The sequence below is a fragment of the Pelobates fuscus genome, chromosome 6, assembly GCF_036172605.1.
Source record: "Pelobates fuscus isolate aPelFus1 chromosome 6, aPelFus1.pri, whole genome shotgun sequence".
In the NCBI taxonomy this organism is placed as follows: Eukaryota; Metazoa; Chordata; class Amphibia; order Anura; family Pelobatidae; genus Pelobates; species Pelobates fuscus.
In genome coordinates, this window is record NC_086322.1 from 282336083 (window position 1) to 282349711 (window position 13629).

At 38.5% G+C, this 13629-nt stretch overlaps 1 protein-coding gene across 1 annotated transcript in view; it reads right to left on the bottom strand.

Moving 5' to 3' along the window:
- Window positions 1-1884, bottom strand: part of SLC4A1 (solute carrier family 4 member 1 (Diego blood group)) — a 51607-nt gene extending 49723 nt beyond the window's left edge. Inside the window, exon 1 of the mRNA XM_063459303.1 lies at window positions 1770-1884. The gene's annotated coding sequence lies outside the window, so the exon portion shown is untranslated. The remainder of the gene's footprint in view (window positions 1-1769) is intronic.
- Between the last annotated feature and the right edge of the window lie 11745 nt (window positions 1885-13629).

The window sequence follows — 13629 nt, forward strand, 5'->3', positions numbered from 1 at the left end:
TCACTTATAAAATAACTGTGTAAGTCATACTTCAAACCCATCTCTTTGAAGAGTAACAATCAATATATGGAACCAAGTAATTAGATAAACATGCAAGCGCCTGTCATGCAAGGCAGCATAGTCAAATAGGAGCATAGACATAGTTCAAGTGTCAGTTCCATAAAGCAAATAGAATTTCGAATACCATGGATACATTTAATGGTTAGAAATATAACCGCACTTAAGGGTAAAATAATCTAGCGGTTACTTGAGTAACAATTTCAAGAGTCTGTCCTATTTTCGAAGGAAATTTACCTAAAGATATATGCTTTAAGACTCTGTCCTATGTATACAATCTATGGTAGTCTTACATTGGTCATAAAATTGAACAGTTGGTAATTCAGTAAAATATATCCTATAGGGAAGCTGAAGCCCCTAAAGCAGGGGTAGGCATCATTCGGCACTCCAGATGTTGTGGACTACATCTCCCATGATGCTTTGCAGGCATTGTCCACAACATCTGAAGTGCTGTAGGTTGCCCAACCCTGATCGAGGGATATGCAGTACATGTCAAAATTAAGCTTTTTTTTAAAGAAAAAAAAAATATATATATATATATATAATTTTTAAACAATATATTTTTGGGAAGTTTGCATTAATTGAGCGTAGAATTGTTTTTAAACAATTTCAGATATATACTGTATAAGAGTGCTTTTACCAATTGAGATTGTATTGGTTGTCAGTCTAAAGAAATACACCAACCTCGGGGATCTCTGACCCTTCACTCTAGCAATCCGTACTTAAGTACAGTATACTTTGAAACTGTTCAAAGTATAGACTAACGAGAGAAATCAGTTCAGTAGTTACTATAAAATGCACCATTTGTATTAATTACATCTGCTTTCTCCAATAATGCCATACCTCCAGGGCTGTTGAATCTTGAGAACATTTCAAGATTAAACTTTTGTGTTCCAGATAGATCAAACAGTTCTCTATGGACATTATAAAAGGTTCTTTAAACCTACAGATAGCTAGCCTATTTTTTATTTTATTTTTTTAATAGAAATATAAATCAAAGGAATGTATTGATGATGTCCAGAGAAAGATATCCTTAATTTTGGGTTTATATGACAAATAATCCCATGGGGTTTAGGAAATAAATACTTTAAATAAAACGACTCTCAATAGGCCTGATAAATTTGAGATAGTTCTAGAACTTTATTATATTGCAGATCATTTAAAATAAACTACGTATATATATATATATAAAAAAAAAGACATTATTCAAACAAAGGATATCTGATCAATATTCCAAATTAAACATTTCCACATAATTTCTACACCCGTTAGACACGAGCAATAGGGGCTTACTAAAATTATCTGGTGGATTTTCCAAATGGTCCCCAATGCCTACACTTTTCTATTGGGGATATTTCGTAATTTGTAAAAAATGCAAACTGATAGAGCATCTTTGGAGTCATGCCCAGAGCCTAAACGTAGTAATTTAGTAATCTAGGTTGGGGGGGAAAAAAAAGACAATACATCAAATGTAGCCATCCACACATCTGTTTCTGTGACTGATCCAGAAAAACAAAAAAAACAGTTTGAAGCCTTTTCCAAAGTGCCACAAACAAGACAAAAAATTCCTCTTGATTCCAAAATGGCAGTCAGATAATTATTGTACTCTGTAGTAGTATTTCTGTTCCAAAAAAATAATTATTTCACCTGTTATTAGCTTTACCCTCCATGTGAACCTATCGGAGAAAACCAGGTAACCCAATGCCACCTACCTGAGTCTTCTTCAGGGTCTTGATCCCGCTTGGGGTCTTGCTGTCCTAGGACCAACTGTTGCTTTCAAAACCCTGAGTCACCAGAGTCACTTAATCTCCACCCTTGGCTAGAACGAACCTTATCTCCCCAACCACACGTCTCCCTCAAAACTTACAGCTACCTTCTGCTCCTCCCCAACTTGGAGTCCTCCATACACCCTTTTGGCCCACCATCCCACCAGAGAACTTCAGTTGGGGATTCCCTACATCAAGTACGTAATATGTGGGGGCAGAGATCATGTGATGTGAGGAACGACTGATACTTCAAACAAGCCAATAAGAGTTTTCTTTTAGAAGTTTGACTCTAGTATTGTAATAAAATACAATGTCATATTTCCAATTGACAATTCTAATCCAATATATGAATTATTCATTATCCCTTTCCCACTTTTCCACTCAATTTGTGTTTATCAAAATTTTTACAGCTTTCTTCACACATTTTTCATTGTGTACGTCCTCTGCTACAGTTTAACCTTTCTTCCTTTCTTTCATAACCTCCCTATCATTTTGTTTTCCCACTACGGTCTTTTTTTTTTTAGTTAATTTTTATACTTCTTTCATTTCATTTTTCTTGTAACATTTATTTCTCTTTTCCCGTATTATCTGAACGTATTATCCTGTTCTCTCTGCTACATTCTAGAACTCACCATCTTTACAAATGTTGGAATTAAACAGAGCAGTTACCATTTGTGATCTGTTCTACTAAAAACAACCAATGAATTATGCATATCAGCATTGTCAGTGATCACCTGAGCCCAGGTCATCCCCCTTTAGACATAAATGGACTACTCCACTTTATTTAGAAATTGGATCACTTCCGCCCATTCTTGCTGCCTACAAAGGCCGCAATCTAAGTTGTATGCCATCTGCGAGTGACACTACGCATTCAATACTGAGCAATGGTTTGGAGTTTTAAAATTATTAATGATTAAGGCCCCCAATGATAGAATATATGCTTTACGTATCAATTACACGGTAAGGTTTATTAACTAACGTTAGAATTTAACTACTTAAGGACACATGACATGTGTGACATGTCATGATTCCCTTTTATTCCAGAGTTTGGTCCTTAAGGGGTTAACGTGAATTTCAAATTTAAGGTTAAAATAGCAAAACCAACCCTAGGGCACAGACAACCATCCAAAGCAGCGAGCATGATATAATAGTTAGACTTAGCATAGGGGTACAAGAAACGTATAACCTGAAACCTATGTTGATTCGGTTACACACAGATCATACGTGCAACTAGCTCAGCTCCAAATGTATGACCCTTCTATGCCATGCCATGTATTGAATAGACCTAAGCGACTTTGATCAATACTATGTATAACTTTACCTAATCGATCTTCACCTAACCTACTTTAATCATGATTTCCTTTTTGTTATTCACTAACTGTATTGAGCTCACTAACTCAGCTAATATGCCTAAACTAAATGAACATGCTATGTATATGCATCCATAATTTATCCCAGCTTCTGCCTAAATAGCATGTATTAAGCTTGTTTGTAACACAAAAACTAGTGCATTGTACTACAATACCCCGTTGCTCTCCCTGTTATGTAACCTTGGTTTAGAAATCTGCATGTGGATTGCCTTTGGGGTACCACATGCCTGTATGTTACCCTCATATGCACTGCAAAAATAAAGAATTAAAAAAAAAAAAAAAAATAGCAAAACCAAAAAACAAACAAACATTCTCTAAGTCAGCTGTGCTACCAGTTAAACAACTGTGGCTTTACATCTCAAATAAATACAGTGAATCATATAATCTATCATTGGGCATTTTAATATATTTCATTAAATTATTGATTATTTATAAAACTTCGAAAGAATTGGTAAAAAAAACCCCTGTGTGCCTTCATTTACGTGCCGTCTTTACTGTCGGTTATTATGAATAATAAAACACACACTGATAAAGATATTAAGGATTTTCTGGCTGGGGTGGACTTCCTATAGACCAGAGCATTCTGGGATTTAGAGTTGAGAAAGCACTCGCATAAATAGATAAATGCATTATATCACCTACGCTCTGCTATAAATGAAGGCTGTGCACAAAGAGTTAAATATCCCCCCCGCCCCTTGCAGTTTAGCCCTTGGGTTAAATATATCCACCATGTCATACTCCACAGACCAAAGAGAGGCTCTCGATTGACCAAGGTTATCCAATATTGTGCCAAGGTAATGGGCGGTGGCGTCATGTGTGTGGATTTGAAAAAAATAAATAAAAGAAATATCTTTAAAATATTCTGTTATCTCGGCTTGGTTATATTTTTCCATATTGTAAGGAATCACCTTTAAAAGGCATTAAATAGACTCTGTAGGCATGGTCACTGCGTAAACGCAGGCTTCCCCAAACTCCGGCCCTCCAGATGTTGCTAAACTACAATTCCCATGATTCTATGAATGAAATCGATAGGCTGAGAATCTTGGGAGTTGTAGTTCAGCAACATCTGGAGGGCAGGAGTTTAGGGAAGCCCGGCGTAAAGGAACACTAAAAATGTTTGGAATACAAATATGTATTTCCTGTCCCTATAGTGCCCTAGTCTCCGTTTAGTTGACCAGGCTCTTGTCTTTCATGATTTAAAAAGGTGAGCTTTGCTTCGGCATTTGTCTCTGTTTCTTTGGCAGAGATAGTTGAGATTGATGATCTCAGCTAATTCAAAGCTTTACCATAGTGCCGTATTACTGACCATACAATTAAAATAGTGGTGTTTTACAGCTGCAGAGAAGCAAGGTTTTAAGATGCAGGGTGAAAATGAGGGGGAATGAGGTGAGGACGCGGTCTGGTGCCTACAGAGTCCCTTTAATCTCATTAAAGTGGTTATGGTGCCTGCAGTCCCCTGGCGCAATCTTTTCATTCCGTGTTAAACCATTTTTAATGTTTAATGCTATAAACAAGTCCCCAGCAGCCCATTTCCTCTGTACTGACAGGGCTAATGAAAAAGCATTGGCCTGTGCAGCAATGAGCAGCTGTGATTGGCTGAAACTTTTTATGCAATCTGTGATTGGCTGAAACTGTCAGCTGACCACTTTCCTCCTATCACAGGCCCCATTGCTGGTATGAATTGATATGGCTAGAAGGAAGTGTGAAAACTCTACCTTAGCCAAACCTCCAGTGGGGGCGCGGCTATGGAAAGCCAAGGATCCTCATTCAAAGTTAAACTGCTCGAAAACGGCTTAACACTAGATGGAGGGACAGTACCAGGGGAGTTTCAGTTTGGAGTGCATGTTAAAAAGAAACAGTCAACCTAAGATGTAAGAAAATATCACCATAATTAATTTTTTTGCATAACATTTTAGAAAGATTTGCAACTTAGTGCCACCCCTCGTTTCTCACTTCCAAGGGGAGAGGAGAATAATGCTAAAGCAGAGTAGTATAGCTGTTCACAGCTTTCATTTAGAGAGCATTTATATTTTCATTCATGAAAAACCACGAACGAAGTTGTGCCAGTTAATAGTAGCCACCAAAATAGCGTTATTCACGTTTTGCTGCAAGTTTCAGAGCTTTCAATAATTATCAGCTAAGCTACATATCCCATCAAGTCCTGCTGCACACGGTTTTAGAAGATATAGACAGAACTCCTGTACAAAACGATGAGGGATCAGTCAATTCCTGGTCCAAAATATTGATGCTGTAGAATGTGAGGATTTGCAGCAAATCAGAGCCCTTTAACACACATGACATGTGTGACATGTCATGATTCCCTTTTATTCCAGAAGTTTGGTCCTTAAGGGGTTAAAAGGAGGCACCGTTTCCCCTCTATTTTAAATATATTTTCTGCATATTGAAATATATTTTATATGGCTTTGGAAAAGGAGGGGCATTATATCCAATCCGGAATGTGTGTTTTTTTGTTTTTTGTTATATCCCTATATAAAACTGTTGACACCTTATAATTATGGCCAATCATTACTCAAGGTAGAAACTTTTCCCGGTAATTTTTAATATTGTAAAATATCCGTTATCTATATCAGCAGACGAATGGTCCAGGGTTTGAAAGAATTTTAACATGGACAGAAATGGAAAATTCCTAAAAGTCCCTTGAATTCCGGAATCACTTGAGTCCAAAGTAGTGGTTATGGAGCAAGGAGTCCTCTGGCACCTTCCCACTGGCAATACTCAAACCGTTTCTAACAGTTTGCATTTGAGAAGGCGAAAGTTCATTTTCTACATTAGATATATAAAATGTGCTCATATTTGGTCAGAATTAATTGCTTAAGAGCATAGATTGACATTACAGCCAAAATAGCGATCGCTAATTAGGAATTCACAATTAAATTGTTATCTTTGAAGAGGGGCTGGACCACAGTGCCAAACCGTTGCAACTGTGCAAGAGAACTACTGGCACCATAACCACTTCAGTGGGCTGTAGCCATTACGAGGCCTTTAAATCCTGGACTGTCTGCGAGGACTGTGTTGGGAACTATTGATGTATTACACTTCCGGCCGGTATACATTGCACTGTACATTGATCCAGTTTCCAGAGACCCAAATCTGGGTCAGATTTGACAAAAACGCCTCTCAGTGCACACAAATTGATCAATTACAACGACTGAACTAGTCATTTTCTCCTCAGTGCTGAGAGAGATAACCTTTATCTGAGCTATCAGTGCCTGTTTAAATTATTAACTGAGATATATATATATATATATATATATATATATATATATATATATATATATATACATATACATATACATAGATACACACACACACACACCATTTAACAGATCCAGGAGTTCTGGTTTGTATCAATATATAGATTAAGTCTCTCAGACATGCAACATCACAGGGTGCCATAGATTTTTTTCTTCATGACAAAATAACAAAGGATTAAATCTACAATTATAGCACATGTGCCAAAAAAAAAAAGTTTTCTTCATATATTTTAAATATTTGTATTACATGATGTGAATATTTATACAGAAAACCTTCACACCAATATTTATAATATTTTACAAGAGCATAGTGAAAGTATGTGGCTTACACCTTACAGAATTTGAAATGGACAAAGAGGGACACTTTAAATTTAGGCGTGTGAGGGGTGTTGGGGTTGTAGCAAGGGCCTGGCTGTTCTGAGAAATTTTAGGTGACTAATAATTTCTTCATATACAATGTAATCTAGAACAAGAACAATGTATCTTATTTACACAGACTGATTTCTAAACACATTAATTGTAGTTTTAAAGACACATTACTGGCACCAGGCGTGGACTGGCTATCGGGCAAATACCCAGTGGCCTGCGATGTCCATGGTCACAGGATCTCCCCAGCCGGTCCATGTAAGGCCGGCACTATCCGAGCACCGGCCCTGCTGTTTTCAATGCCGGGCCGGTGGGAAGATCAAAGATCTCCCTCCCCGGTGGAACTCTATCTTGCAGCTCCGCGGGGTTCCTCTTGCGAGATCCAGAGCGTTGCCATGGCAAAGCCCCTGATCTCGCGAGAGTGAACTCTAGCTTCGCAGGCTAGAGTTCACTCACCACTAGCACCACCAGGGATGGTGTGAGAATGCCGGTCCCCCTTTCCAGGCACCACCGTGCCGCCCCCCCCTCACAGGCTAAAGGTAAGAAGGGAGGTGGGGATAAAATGCCTTTTTAAATTTTTGGGGGAGGGGTGGGGAGGTTACCCCACAACACACAATCCTTCCTAACATATATACACCCTCACACACACACACTGCACCCCTCACACTCACAGCATCCATCACACACACAATACTGCCAAACATATATATATATACACATACATACACACACACACACACACACTGTACCCCTAAACACATTACATTCCAGAAACACACTATATCCTTTACCAAACTCTGGATCATCTACACACATACACACACACTAGATCCCTATATACACTCTGAATCCGCTGTATACACACACTCACTAGATCTCCTATACACATTATGGGTTCTTCAAACACACACACTAACATACACACACAAACACTACATCACTTACACACACACTCCACAGCCCCATGCCACATATGCATTACACCACAAACACAACACGACTAAAACCAACCTTATTACACCATACCACACCACAATCAGCTCACTCTACACACGCAATCCCACAAGCAGGCTCTACACATATGGACAATACTCTTTCCTGGCCCTTTGGACTCCTGGTATCCCATTTATAGAGACACCAGAGACAAGTTGCAAGGAAACAGAGTGCAAGCATGTTATTAAATTTGCTTGCACTGTGCAGAACAAATGCAGGGCCTTTTTCTCATGCTAGAGCACTTTAGCAGAGCTCTGCGCACTGTCTGCCCTGGAAGAGCATTGAACCAACATGCTCACTTTGAGAGGGGGCGTGTTTGTCATTAGTGATGACAAAACACACCCTCTCTGCCCCGCCCCCTTCTTAGTGGGCCACTGTAATAAAAAAAATGCCCGGGCCGAATTTTTTTCCTTGTCCGGCCCTGACTGGGAGTATCTTAGAGCTCCTAGAAAAAAAAAAAAGAGGAATTTGTGCCCAAAATAGGGACTGTCCATCCTAAATAGGGACACTTGGGAGGTATGATGTGGCCTACAGGATTGAATTTATGGACAAAACCAGGATTATATATAATTAAAAATGTAATATTTAACACCAAGCATGATCTTTGTTCATGTTATTGTCTTTGTGGCCGTACAGTACACATAAAGATGTCTAAATGGGTTTGATACGTGACAATACAGCATTTGCAATGTTTTGTTTTCAACTTCTGGTGCAGACAATGCCATGTACAGGACGGCAGAGAACATTGGCTTCAGAGAGTGATCTGAAAAAACTGTGCACTTTTCTACATTTTAATATATATCTTACATGAAACACAACAAGTTATTCGGTATCGTCTTCACTAAAGGCCAAAGAAGCGAAAATTAAAGTATATCTGGCTAAAATCCCAGGTAAGATTAGAAGATGATTTCATATTTGTCGATAAATATTATTCAAATAAATAAAAGTGACCCGCTTATATCACAGTTATTCCCTTAGAAAACACACAAAGGGAGCTGGATGCACACTGCGTCACAAAACGATACAATAGTGGAATATATTCGCTAAACTGGGAGTTGCGGACAAATGTCACAGATATTGGAAATTTTACCCCAAAATAACCAAAATGGAAAAATAGTTTCCAATTCAGATGTTTCAGCCTAAAATTTGCAAATCCTTTGGCAATTCTTCACATAACCCAGTTCAGTGAATAAAATCAATGAGAGGTTATGTACTACACTTAGAATGGCAGTAAACAGAAGTCCGTATTGCAAAACAAAAAAGACTAAAATTAGCCAAACTGTGACATTAGTTGCATTGGAGAATTTTTCCTGATCAGCTATCTTAGCCTACATTTTGGCAGTGTTTTCGATTCACCACAATAAAGGGTTTAGTGTTCAGTTCCCTAAGCGATTAATCATATTGCACACATTCCGCTAATCTTTTTATTTAACCCCTCTCCTGCCTAAAACAGAGTTTAAAAGATATTTAAGAGGTTTAATTGCTAAGCTGCAGATGCCCAGGTGTGGTAGACTTTTCCCTAACAGAGGAGTCCCATTCCAATCCCTTTTCTACCAAGCAGATCACTACTAGACGTGTAAATGCTTCTCAGCTGATAGGAACGAATCAAATTCCTTTTAATCTAGGCCTTAACGAATCAATCTGTTCGGGATTTACCTGAGGAGTTCGGTTCATTGAATGAAACTCCACAGGCAAAGCCTTGGTGGATCGATACTTTCGAGCCTAGAATAAAAGGAATTTTGATTCATTCCGATCAGCTGAAATGAATTCGTGCTCAAGTCTGATAAATGCTGCATAATATAGGGCAGAACTTTTCATGTGCTGCCCAACAGCAAGTACAAACGTTTTATATCCAGGAAAGAGGCCGTATAGCCTATACGTTTTGTACTGTCGTATCTCGCTGATACTTTTAACTTACCTTATCTGTTGACCCAGGTCTCCACATTGTACATAATCATGTGATATTTGGGTGACACCCCTGCTCCCCAATCATAATGGTCCAGTTCTGGGGGATGCCTATAATCCATACAGCTTCAGGAGTAACACCAGGCTTCCTATGGAAAAGAACACAACAAGATAACGCCTTCATAGTGTAACTCTAAACACTGCGATACGATTTTTTTTTGTGTTACTAAACAGACATAATTTGAAACCTTCTTACCTCATCCTTGGCCCTGAAAAAGGGATGATGTGCTAACCTCCCCACCTGGTCATTGGGTTTAAAACTCCTAACAGGTTTATCAGAGCATTGTCTGGGATTCAGCGTGAATGCCTAGCAAATTTACAAAACAAAAAAGGGAAAATTAGCCAAACCAGATTAATTCTCCAAGTCAGCTATGCATTGGGCTCAGCTAATTTGACCGTAAATTTAAAATTCACTTTCAATTCCTGTCAATTCTCGTGTTAGTAAATAACCACGTAAAACCGTGCTAATTGTTTCAGGGTGGAAAAGTCTCCAATTCATTCAATGATATTTATAGACTAGGCTAAATAATAGTATAATGTATGTAAAAAACATTTGAATGCTTGAGGTAAGAGCATGAATGTGTAAATGATAGGGATGTATAATTAACCCCACTGAAAGTGGATGATGGCAGTTGCTACTTTAAAGGATTTATCCTTAAAGGGACATTCCACTGCCCAAATAACGAAAAATAAATGACTGTTTAGCAGATATCCTCCGAACATACACACACTTAAGTATGTTTTTATTTATTGGGGTAAATCTAAAAACAGCTTGTATATGTTGCAATTCTCTTGTCTGCAGCCTTTGCAAGCCCTCCCCTTCTAACCCCGCCCAGACTTTCTGTGGCTGACCAATCAAAGACATCCCAATGCAGCTCAATGAGAAGTCTTTCCAAGGCAGGTGCTCTGCCTCTTAAATTTTAGAGCCACAGAGATAAACAAACCAGGAAGTAACAGGACCGGTTATCTAGTAATAAAAGTGCCAATTTCTAATTGAACCTGCATATTATGTAAAATGAAAAAAATAAAATATTAGGAGGACACTCCTCACAAATAAAGAATTTTAGCAAGCTTTAGTGCTCTAGGGCTCAGGAGTGTCGCTTTAATGTAGAACTCCAGAGGGATATACACATTTGCATTATATAGCTGATGCATTTTTAAATATGCCAAAATGACTAATTAAAAAAAAAAAAAAAAAAAAAACACGTTTGAAGTTGCTGTATTTGCAAGCAATCCCTATTTATCAGCATTTGGCTCTGTTCTCACAGAAAGTAGATTTCCCCAATTACTGGCCTCTCCTTCTTGTCTATGGAGTCTGAACTGTTAAACACGTTAACCTCACGTTTACCTCAGCACTGCAATGGTTAAAGTAGGGGGGTCAGTTATTAGTTTTCTGTTAATGAAATTTGTTAGGTGGAACACAACTCCCAGCATGCATTCCTGTGTTTCTTGGTGGCCTGTGCAACTGTGGTACTGGGAATAAACTGCTTGGAAGGGAGAGACAGAAAGGGTGGGCTTATGGAGCTGTCAAATAAACTACCTCTTTTCTGGAACCAGCGAAAAAAGTTCTGAATGGTCGAGGTGAGACAGAAAATGCAACTTTAAGATAATGAGTGATGCAAAGGCCAAGAGTGATAAAAAGCATAAAACCTGTACTGCTCCTGGTTTGTCCCTTTAACAAATGTAGTTGTTTTTTTTTCTCTTGGTACACCTGCATAAAATGTATAATCTGGCAACCTAAACACACTATTAAGCATTTGATAAAACACAGCGAGTCAGTGCCTGGCTGAGGGTGATAGGATGACGCGTTGCATATTGGTACTGTTTTCTCTGCCATCAGCAATTTTGGCTGACAAATTGCAATTTTCACTATTTAGTGAGCAACCTCATTGGGGTTATTTACTTAACTCTGAATTCAAACAAATGAAACCCTGAATTGCAAAATGTAGTAAAAAATATCTGAACTGGGGGGGGGGAAATCCAAACTTGGCTATTTTAGCGTCAGTTTGCTACTATTCAGATCAATCTGTTAATTACAAAGTAGACATCGACAAAAAGTGCAGCCTTGGTGAGGTGATTAAATCCCCCTGCTAGAGCATATGAATGCTTTATACTACAGGGCATCAATTTACTGTGCTGCCCAGAACATAAAAAAAAATGACCTATACAATATCCGGACATTGTTCTCAAGATGTATATGGGTGTCAGGGTTTTGCATTGCCGAAAGTGCAGTCAGGATTTCAGCTTGTCAAAATGCAACAGAAGGGTTAAAAACCGTAAGGATTAACTTCACAAAGGGGGTCCAATACGCCCCAATATTATTAGGATACACTCCAAACAGCTAAAACATTTTTGCTTGCTTTTTAATGCTTTATGGGTGAAATCAGCCAGTCGTGTTACTTCCTGGTTTGGTTAGCTCAGTGGAGCTAAACTCAAGAGGCAGCAATTGCCCAGAGCACCTGCCTTGCTAAGACTTCTCATTGAGCTGCCTTGGGAAGTCTGTGATTGGACAGCCACGGCAAGTCTGGGCGGGGTTAGAAGGGGAGGGCTTGCAAAGGCTGCAGACAAGAGATCTGTTGCTTTTTTTTCTTTTTCTTTTCAAATACCTTTTTTGTCTAATTGACAGCCAGTGGGGTGCAACCAGTGTTTTGTTCTTGTTTTTTAAATCCACAACTGGTCTGGCAACCAATAAGCAGTGTAGAATTAGTTACCATTATTATAAAGACTGTAGATACCAAGGTTCCCTATATAATGTAAAGTGCAAAGGTAAGACCAAACTAATTTCAAAATATAGAAGACGATAATTTCAAACCTAACTATTTAAATTAGAATAATTCTCTAAATGTGCGATGTTTCTGACAGCTATTTTGCCCTTTCATTTGTTTAGTGGTAAACCCGTCCGAAAGTCTTATTTATTAAACTCGTTTTTTGAAATTTAAGGCCAAAATAGCTGAGCTTGAAGACTTGCTGAGTTGCAGAATCTAAAAAAAATAAAAAATTGGCAATTTGTTTGCTCTTAAAGTTGCATAAACATACTTAATGCATCTTATATAAGTGTCTGTGCTTAAAGGGAAAGTGCATGGTTTTATTCCTGTGTCCCCAGATAAAGGTAAGATCGGCTCAGGGTTACCAGTCAGTCCATATATAACTGGACATGTCTTCACGTCTATGGACAACACATGAAAAGTGCAGTCGGGCAGTATAAAGGATTCATATGCTATTAGAAACAAATCACCTTTAGGGTGATTTATCAAAGTGAGAATTCAAAGTGAATGTCAAATTGAAGGCAAGAGTAGCTGCACTGAAACATAGGTAACTGAGAGAATTGATCCAAATTGGCTATTGTGGCCTTCATTTTAAAATTCACTTTAAATCCTTCCTTTAGTAAATAACTTTGATAGTCATTCCCGGCAGTTCCTTTTGCACAACTCGTTGGTTAGCTGATTTTCCACCTGTAGCATATGAATGCTACATAGTGCATGGTATCACTATTCATATGCTGCCGTTCAACCTCAATACATTGAATGTGATTAACGCTTCACATTTCTTTAAGGCTGTGTGGACATCTTACAGCTAATGCTATGTTGCTGTTGTGTGTTCTTGTGATGCCCGTAGCACCTCCTTCTAATGCCTGTCACTTGCTGATATACACAGAGATGGGGCCGCAAAGTTTGTTAAAGTGACTAAGCTTATTTGTATTGCCTTAGGCTCTATCTGTCCCTCCGCAGAGACTTATCATAACCTAGGCAGAGTGGCAGAATAAGTGCTTTTAGTGCAACTTTACAAGCATATTCACTGCAGTGTGAATTGTTGGAAATAAACGTGAATTTTTAATTT